We start from the raw sequence: 9,769 nt of genomic DNA, 5'->3' as shown, positions 1-9,769 counted from the left end.
CTTCTTTCCCTTTCCATATGAAGTTGGTGATTTGTTTCTCTATCACATTAAAAAATGTCATTGGAATTTGGATCGGAAGTGCATTGTATGTATAGATTGCTTTTGGTAGAATAGGCACTTTAGACACTTTTACTATGTTTAAGTCTTCCTATCCATGAGCAAGGTATGTTTTTCCACTTATGTAGGTCCTTTTTAGTTTCTTGCACTAGTACTTTGTAGTTTTCTTTGTATAGGTCTTTTACATCTTGGTAAGATTTATTCCTAAGTATTTTATCTTCTTGGTGGCTACTGTGAATGGCATTGATTTGGTGATTTCCTCTTCGATGTTCCTTTTGTCGATGTAGAGGAATCTAAGTGATTTTAGTACATTTATCTTGTAACCTGAGGCTCTGCCAAACTTTTCTATCAGTTTCAGTAGTTTTCTGGAGGATTCCTTAGGTTTTCTGTGTATAAGATCATGTCATCTGCAAATAGAGATACTTTTACTACTTCCTCGCCAATCCTGATGCCCTTTATTTCTTTGTCTAGCCTAATTGCTCTGGCCAGGACCTCCAACACAATGTTGAATAAGAGTGGTGATAAAGGGCATCCTTGTCTGGTTCCCGTTCTCAAGGGAAATGCTTTCAGGCTCTCTCCATTTAGGGTGATGTTGGCTGTTGGCTTTGGAATTTTCCTTCTATTCCTATTTTGCTGAGAGTTTTTATCATGAATGGGTCTTGCACTTTGTCAAATGCCTTTTCTGCATCAATTGATAAGATCATGTGGTTTTTGTCTTTTGTTTTATTTATATGGTGGATTACATTAATGGTTTTTCAAATATTAAACCAACCTTGCATACCTGGTATAAATCCCACTTGGTCATGGTGGATTATTTTTTTGATATGTTGTTGAATTCTATTGGTTAGAATTTTGTTGAGGATTTTTGCATCTATGTTCATGAGGGATATAGGTCTGTAATTTTCTTTTTTTGTGGTGTCTTTACCTGGTTTTGGTATCAGGGATATGGTGGCTTCATAGAATGAGTTAGGTAGTGTTCTGTCATTTTCTATGCTTTGAAATATCTTTAGTAGTAGTGGTGTTAACTCTTCTCTGAATGTTTGGTAGAACTCTGCAGTGAAGCCATCTGGGCCAAGGCTTTTTTTTGTTGGGAGTGTTTTGATTACCTTTTCAATCTCTTTTTTTGTTATGGGTCTATATTTAGTTGTTCTACTTCTGATTGTGTTAGTTTAGGTAGGTAGTGTTTTTCTAGGAATTCATCCATTTCTTCTAGGTTTGCAAATTTGTTAGAGTACAATTTTTCGTAATAATCTGATATGATTCTTTTAATTTCAGTTGGGTTTGTTGTGATATGGCCCATCTCGTTTCTTATTCAGGTTATTTCCTTTCCTGTATTTCTTTAGTCAGTCTGGCCAATGGTTTATCAATTTTGTTAATTTTTTCGAAGAACCAGCTTTTAGCTTTGTTAATTCTTTCAATTGTTTTTCTGTTCTCTAATTCATTTAGTTCAGCTCTAATTTTTATTATTTGTTTTCTTCTGCTGCCTGATGGGTTCTTTTGTCGCTCACTTTCTATTTGTTGAAGTTATAGGGACAATTCTCTGATATTGGCTCTTTCTTCTTTATGTATGTGCACATTTATGGATATAAATTGATCTCCGAGCACTGCTTTTGCTATGTCCCAAAGGTTTTGATAGGAAGTGTTTTCATTCTCATTGCATTCTATGAATTTCTTTATTCCCTCCTTAATGTCTTCTATAACCCAGTCTTTTTTGAGCAGCGTAATGTTCAGTTTCCATGTATTTGATTTCTTTTCCCTAATTTTTCTGTTATTGATTTCCACTTTTACGGCCTTGTGGTCTGAGAAGATGCTTTGTAATATTTCAGTGTTTTGGATTCTGCAAAGGTTTGTTTTATGACCTAATATGTGGTCTATTCTAGAGAATGTTCCATGTGCGCTAGAAAAAAAAAGTATACTTTGCAGCAGTTGAGTGGAGTGTTGTGTATAAGTCTATGAGGTCAAGTTGGTTGATTGTAGCAATTAGGTCTTCCGTGTCTCAATTGAGCTTCTTACTGGAAGTCCCGTCCTTCTCCAAAAGTGGTGTGTTGAAGTCTCCTACTATAATTGTGGAGGTGTCTATCTCACTTTTCAGTTCTGTTAAACTTTGTTTTACGTATCTTGCAGCCCTGTCATTGGGTGCATAAATATTTAACATGGTTATATGTTCCTGGTCAATTGTCCCTTTAATCATTATGTAGTGTCCTTCTTTATCCTTTGTGGTGGATTTAAGTCTAAAGTCTATTTTGTCAGAAATTAATATTGTTACTCCTGCTCTTTTTTGCTTGTTGTTTGCTTGATATGTTTTTTTCCATCCTTTGTGTTTTAGTTTGTTTGTGTCTCTAAGTCTAAGGTGTGTCTCTTGTAGGCAGCATATAGACGGACCGTGTTTCTTTATCCAGTCGGAGACTCTCTGTCTCTTTATTGGTGCATTTAGTCCATTTACATTCAGCGTAATTATAGATAAGTATGTGTTTAGTGCAGTCGTTTTGATGTTTTTTTGTGTGTGTTGTTGACAATTTCATTTTTCCACTTCCTTTTTTGTGCTTAGATGTTTTTCTTTGTAAATTGCGTGTTCATCATTTTCACAGTAGTTGAATTTATGTCTGCTGAGTCATTATGTTTTTCTTGGTTTTTATTTTGAGTTCTGGAATTGTTATACCTCTTTGTGGTTACCTTAATATTTACCCCTATTTTTCTAAGTGAAAACTTAACTTGTATCATCCTATATTGCCTTGTTTTCCTGTCCATATGGCAGTTCTATGCCTCTTGTATTTAGTCCCTTTTTTTAATTCTTGTGATCTTTTACATAATGACTTCATTGATTCCCTGTTTGGAGAATTTTTTTCTTTTTAAAATTAATCTTAATTTGTTTTTGTGATTTCCCTATTTGAGTTGATATCAGGATGTTCTGTTCTGTGACCTTGTGTTGTGTTGGTCTCTGATAGTACTGATTTTCTGACCAATTTCCTTTAGTATTTCTTGTAGCTTTGGTTTGGTTTTTGCAAATTCTCTAAACTTGTGTTTATCTGTAAAGGTTTTAATTTCACCATCATATTTGAGAGAAAGTTTTGCTGGATATATGATCCTTGGCTGGCAGTTTTTCTCCTTCAGTGCTCTCTATATGTCATCCCATTGCCTTCTTGACTGCATGGTTTCTGTTGAGTAGTCTGAACTTATTCTTACTGATTCTCCTTTGTAGGAAACCTTTCTTTTCTCCCTGGCTGCTTTTAAAATTTTCTCTTTATCTTTGGTTTTGGCAAGTTTGATGATAATATGTCTTGGTGATTTTCTTTTTGGATCAATCTTATATGGGGTTTGATGAGCATCTTGAATAGATATCCTTTCATCTTTCATGATGTCAGGAAAGTTTTCTGCCAACAGATCTTCAACTATTTTCTGTGTATTTTCTGTTATCCCTCCCTGTTCTTCTTTTATTTCTTTGAGATAATAAGTTAAAGGTGTAAATGACTGGATGTAATGTTAATTTTTGTATCTTTTATGTTGTAAATAGTTTCAAAGCCAATAGTTTCTATCTCTTTTTCAATTTCTAAATTATCAGTTTTAATTTTTTTAGACCCTTCTGTGTTAAAAAGCAAAAGGACTACTTTGTGCCAGACCAAAGCCACGGTGTGTTCAATCGCCTCAAATGCATGTGAAACCTGGACAGAGAATCAGGACGACCAAAGAAGAATTGATGCCTTTCAATTATGGTTGTGGCAAAGAATATTGAATATGGATGGACTGCCAGAAGATTGAACAAACCTATCTTAGAAGAAGTAAAGCTACAATGCTCCTTCAAAGTGAGGATGGTGAGACTTCATCTCATGTACTTTGGACATGTTGTCAGGAGGGACCGGTCCCTGGGGAAGGACATCGTGCATTCGTAGAGGGTCAGCGAAAAATAGGAAGATCCTCAACAAGGAGGATCTTGCAACAATGGGCTCAAACACAGGACCGGGCCTTGTTTTGTTCTGTTGTACCTAGGGTCTCTATGAGTTAGAATCAACTGAACGGCACCTAGTAACAACTAAATGCTACTTGACTGAAAGCTTGAAAGCATTGCTTCTCTATGAACACTCATGCTTCTTTCCAGCTTTCTTAGGACTAGCAGTTCTGCACATTTCAAATTTTTGATAAGTGACATGCTTTGGACGCTCTATTCCTATAATCTGAAACAAGACAATACTTGAATCTATTCAGAAAAACCACTAAGTGTATTTCAGGAAAGTAATAAAAAAAAATATAGTATCTTAATATTTGTGGGTATAAGAAACAAAATATTTCTCTGAAAACAGTTAATATATTTATATAATATTTTGAAAAATATGCATATTTTACTGATTATTTTTCCACATTTAAATTATTTTTAATACATTATTTTATATAAGGTTTACTATAAATTTACACTTGTCTGCTACAATTATCGTCCACATTTTAACAGCAAAATAACTAGGCATAATACAAATGAATGAAAGGTCATCAAATCAGAGTAGAGTTCAAGTTCAAGTACTAGAGCTCTAAAGCTGAAAGTGTTGAATATACACTGGCATATCTGTAACCTCCTGAACCTTAGAGTTTTCACAAAGAGCTTCAACTCCATTATAGGAATATACTTGTTATTTTTTCTTACTCAGTGGTTCTTAACATTTATAGATTTTAAACATTTATTTTAAAATATTTTTAGGCAAACTCTTTACATTAGATTTTTAAAGTGTATGGGAAGAAGAGAGGCAAAAATAGCAAATACTCTTATTTTTTATATCACAACGGAATTTTGTGGCATATCAGAAATAATCCTGTTACTCCTCTCCACAAGAAAATGTAGTAAAAACTGATGTTACAGTAACACTGTTAAACATAGTGTAAAATTCACATTTTTAAAGCATTTGTTGTTCAGAGAATGCCTGTCTCTATTATATCATGCTTTTATTCTTTAAAATAAGGCAAGGTCTTATGTTGTGAATGTGTGTTTTTTTAAAGGCTTGTCCTTAGGGAAAATGAAACTCTCTCCAACCACACAGTGTGAATCCTTATAAATAGTTGCCTTTTAGTGGTAATCAGGAGACTTGCATTGTGTCATGGTGTTAATCAGTAATGAACTTTGGACACAGAACCTGATGATTTGTTTTGTAAAAGACAATTATGGGAACAGAAACATCATTAATAATTTTAATAGTTGAAATAATGATTATTATAACTCTTGCTGATAGCAATAAAATAATAATTGCTATTTGTAAGTAGTCAAATTCTGATTTCCTAACCAAGTATATTTACAGAGATTTCATACAACTTTTTTTTTTTTTAATATCGTTGGAGGTATTTGGTCTTCGATCAAAGATGAGGTGTTTAATTTACTCATTGTGGAAGCCTGTATTTCCAAAAACACCACAACAATATCTCTCTTCTCACATGCTCTTCTGCAATGTAAACTTGCCTCATCCCTCTCAAAAGCTGGAGTTTTTTTCTTCATCTACTTGAAACTGTCTAACCGAATACTGTAGAAGTGATGCTGGGCCAGTAATGAACATAGTCTTATATATGTGGCTTGGAGATTTCCATTTCCTGACTCTTGGAAGCTAGAAAATCTATAGGAAATACAATGTTTCCTATACCTTGAAACAAACCTGCCAAAAAAAGTCCAAGTCACAGAGAGAGCAAGAGAATAATAGTACTAAGAAATCAGATGTAAAAGTGAAGACACCATGTAGGAAATAGATCTTCCACTGCCATCCACACAGCACCCAATTTCAGTCCCTCCACTCCAGCTCATGCTATGTGGATCGAACATGAACTACCTGATAAGCCTGTCCACAAAATTATAAGCAAATTAAAATTTTGTTTTAATCTACTAAATGAGTAATTAGTTATGCAGCAATAAATATCTAAAGCACCTGCACCCACATAAACCAAAAAACCAAACCCATTGTCATCTAGATGATTCTGATTCATAGCTACCCTATACTATACTATATGGAAGAAATATAAAAACAAGAAAAATAGAGGTCATTAAATTCCATTAATAATAGAGAATAGCAGATTGACAATTACAATAAGATGGTGTCATATACTTCTGTTATTTCTTGACTGCTGCGTATTATTTTCCTTTTAGGAACTGCTATCTGCCCAATAGTGTAAACATTATCATTACCCTGCATACTTTTGCGCAGGTGAATGACTCTGGAGAGCTAATAATAACACCCTGCTCTGGTGGCGCAGTGGTTAAGCTCTGGGCTGCCAACAGAAAGGTCAGTGCTTTGAACCCATCAATTCCTCCAAGGGAGAAAAATATGGCAGTCTGCTTCCGTAAAGGTTACAGCCTTGGGAACCTTATGAGGCTGTTCTACTCTGTTCTACAGGGTCACCGAGTTAGAATTGACTGGACAGAAATGTTTTTTTTTTTTTTTTTTTTAGTTTCCCTGTAAGTACAGTGATTGGATTAAGGGTTATGCAAAAATAGATAATAATCATTTTTTCTGGGAATATTACTGATTCTTGGAAAGATGGAATCCCTCCTTTTGAAATATATATAACTGAGAACAAGGTGATTCTGGGGTTGCCAGTAGACATTAAGGCCAACATCTTGAGAAAACCTGACTGAGAATTAAGGTTAAAAAAATATAAAGTGGATCAAAGTGAACAAGAAACAGACAGGCAACTGATGATATCTTTTGAACTTCGGGACCCGGTCATGCCTAAAGCAAGAACTCTCGCTTTGATTTCACAGATACTGAGCTGTAAAATATCTTTTCTTTTTTTTCCCCTTAAACTAGTTAGGATTGGTTTTTTTAATACTGAAACGAAAAGTCTAACTAACACAAACTCCAAGGAAGGCTGTGTGACCCGTGGAGATGGAAAGGAGCCGTAAGACAGCTACTGCCTACCATTACTTAATTACCAAGTTAAATTTAGATTGGATATTATACCAACAGTGATTTAAGAACAATTTGTAATCATATATTACGAGCAAAAATTTGTACCAGGCATAAAGAAGTATACATACAGGTTTCCCCTGCTATCCGAAAGAAGAGTGTTCCTATGAGATCTTTTGTGAGCCTAAATGGCATAAAATGAAGAAGCAATTGCCATTAATTTATATGGAAATATTTTTTTTTTTTTAGAGTTCCCAGATCCAAAAAATAACCTACCAAATCATGTCAAATAACACAAAAAACCTAAAATAGTACTAACATATAGTAAAAGCTGAGATGCTGAGTTTACTTCCCGGGGAAGAAGCTTGGAGACGTCACCCTGCTTAGGATGCACGCTGCCTCTTTTAAGAGCTAACTGCAAGACAAACACTGAACGCTATTTCCACTTTTCGTCTTTTCTTATAAAAGCAAAAATCGTCTTCGGATTTCTTTCGGTTAGCAAAAATAGGTACTAATACAGGTCTTTTGTAAAAGCGAAGTGGTGTAAAGCGAATTTTCAGAAAGTGGGAGATAACCTGTACATGTCCCGATGTCAATTACATTCTCAAAGAATTAACAGTCTGTTGGAATTGTTATGTTATTAGATGGTAATAAAGCTATCAGATCCAAGAATATGAGAATTTGGGGTGAAAACAGAGACAATCGTTACCAAGAGTTTCCATGAGCACATATAATTCTAGGATTCTGGGAAATAATAAAAAAAAAAAATTCCACTTTAATATTAACTATTCATGTTCCTAATCATCAACGTAGAACTCTTCAATAACTCGGAAGAGGTTTCTCTCCCCTTTCCCATCCATACACCAAGTCCAAAATTATTTTTCTCCCACCAGCTGGCCTAAAGAGGCATAAGCCTAAAGAGATTAAAGTGTCTGCATGTAATATTAAAGTTGTTAGAGTGTAAATATTGAAGTTGGTGGGATGTATACAGCAGAAATGCAGAACAATAGTTTCCAAACTCTCTTTCCTATTTCCAGTGGTTCTTCAGGATAGAAGGGGGAACTTATATCGGTGACAACATCAAGTTTTAGGAGGGATTTTTTTCTTCTACCGTTGAATCCAGCAGAATGAAGTTCCAGACATAGATGCCTTCATCCTGGAATCAGCTCTGTTCTGATTTCTTCCATTGATTAGTGTTCTTTGTACTTGCCACAATACCTAGTTTACTCAGCTACATGAATCTCCTCTCAATACCTTAGGTATTTTAGTAATTTCTTCCCCAAATAGTCTTATATTTCATTTGTATAAATTCTCTATTTTAAGATATAAATAGACAAGTAAAAGTATTCTCTCTGGATAAAATAATGCACTAGCTTATTCAATTAAATGTTTATTAACATTTCTGAAAATGATGACTTACTACATGCTTTCCACTGTAGATTGTGTGAGAAAAATTTGCAAAAGTATGTATACCTCCACATGTCTCTCTACTGTTTTCTAGTTGAGCAAAATAAAGTTTATGAAATTTATGTCAATCTTAACTGATATTTACCTAATCACTTCCATATTCCCTGATAGCTGAGATTATTAAGGATAATAGTAAAGTAGATATATTTATAAGATGGGATTTTTAATGAAGCCAGCATTTATTCCATAAATTTTTTTTTTTTTTTTTTTTTATGCCATAGATCAGAGTAAACTGACCCTATGGGGCAGTTCTACTCCTTCCTATAGGGTCGCTCTGAGTCGGAATCGACTAGATGGCGCTAGGTTTTTTTTTTTTTTTTAGGTTAGGTATGCAAAACGAGGAAGAATTTCTATTTATCTCCAACAGAGGTACACCTTGATAAGGTCTTAATTCTAGTTTAAATAAATAATGATATGGGATAGGATAGACTTTACAAGTGAACAACAGCTCTTGAAGCAACATATAAGAAGAAATTAATACTCCTAAACCCTTCAAGAAGGTTACTCTGATTTACATGGTTTTAGAAAAACCTCAAAGAAATAAGTTCTGTATTCTTACATTTTTTGGCATTTTGGAATATAGTTAATGCTAATGTTTGTTAGCTTTCACCAAAGGTTTTTGTCTTTTCTATGTGGAGCAGTTTCAAAAGTTTAATCCGCTTATACTTTATAAACCTCAAAGAACCTGGCGCACAGATGAATTTAACAGATAATCATTGCTGGAACTACAAAACGCATTTATTTTTTAAGCAGTAGAAACTTAAAAAAAAAAAAGGTTCTTTAATATCTTTTTATCCTCAGTTTAAACTATTATCTACTGCTACACAATTACTAAATTTCTCTAAACTAAATCTGTTTTTCTCCTTCCTCTTCTTTTATCTCTGTCCCCAAAGCCATTTGATTAAAATTTTAACTCTCTTAACAGAACTTCACTTGAATTCATTCCCACTTGGTTATAGGAGGTCCCACAATGCTTCATTCAATTAAAAATATCATATAAGAGACTGCAGATTTGGAGGGAATCGCAGAGCATTTCTTCTTAATTATCAGAAAATATTATAAATAAGGCACATTTGTGCTTGAGACAAAACTAAATCTAGTGTATTGGAAGAACATTATATGGGATATCATGTAAGCATTTATAAAGAGTCACATAAAACATTTAAAATGGGGTTTTGAGATTCACTTTAAAACTATTTAGCTTTCAGGGGACTGGACTAGAGCTGTGCTGCATGTATAAACAATGAATCTAGAAATACTTTCTGATGTGGGAAATAATTACTAATAAGATGTCAGACATCATCTTATTAAAATTATGACCTTGACATTTAGCAGTGATCTGAAAAATTAAACATATTTTAAGTGGGCAAATGTAT

Source organism: Elephas maximus, chromosome 14, assembly GCF_024166365.1.
Source record: "Elephas maximus indicus isolate mEleMax1 chromosome 14, mEleMax1 primary haplotype, whole genome shotgun sequence".
NCBI lineage: Eukaryota > Metazoa > Chordata > Mammalia > Proboscidea > Elephantidae > Elephas > Elephas maximus.
The sequence above is the reverse complement of the archived record's forward strand: the minus strand, read 5'-3'. Positions refer to the sequence as shown.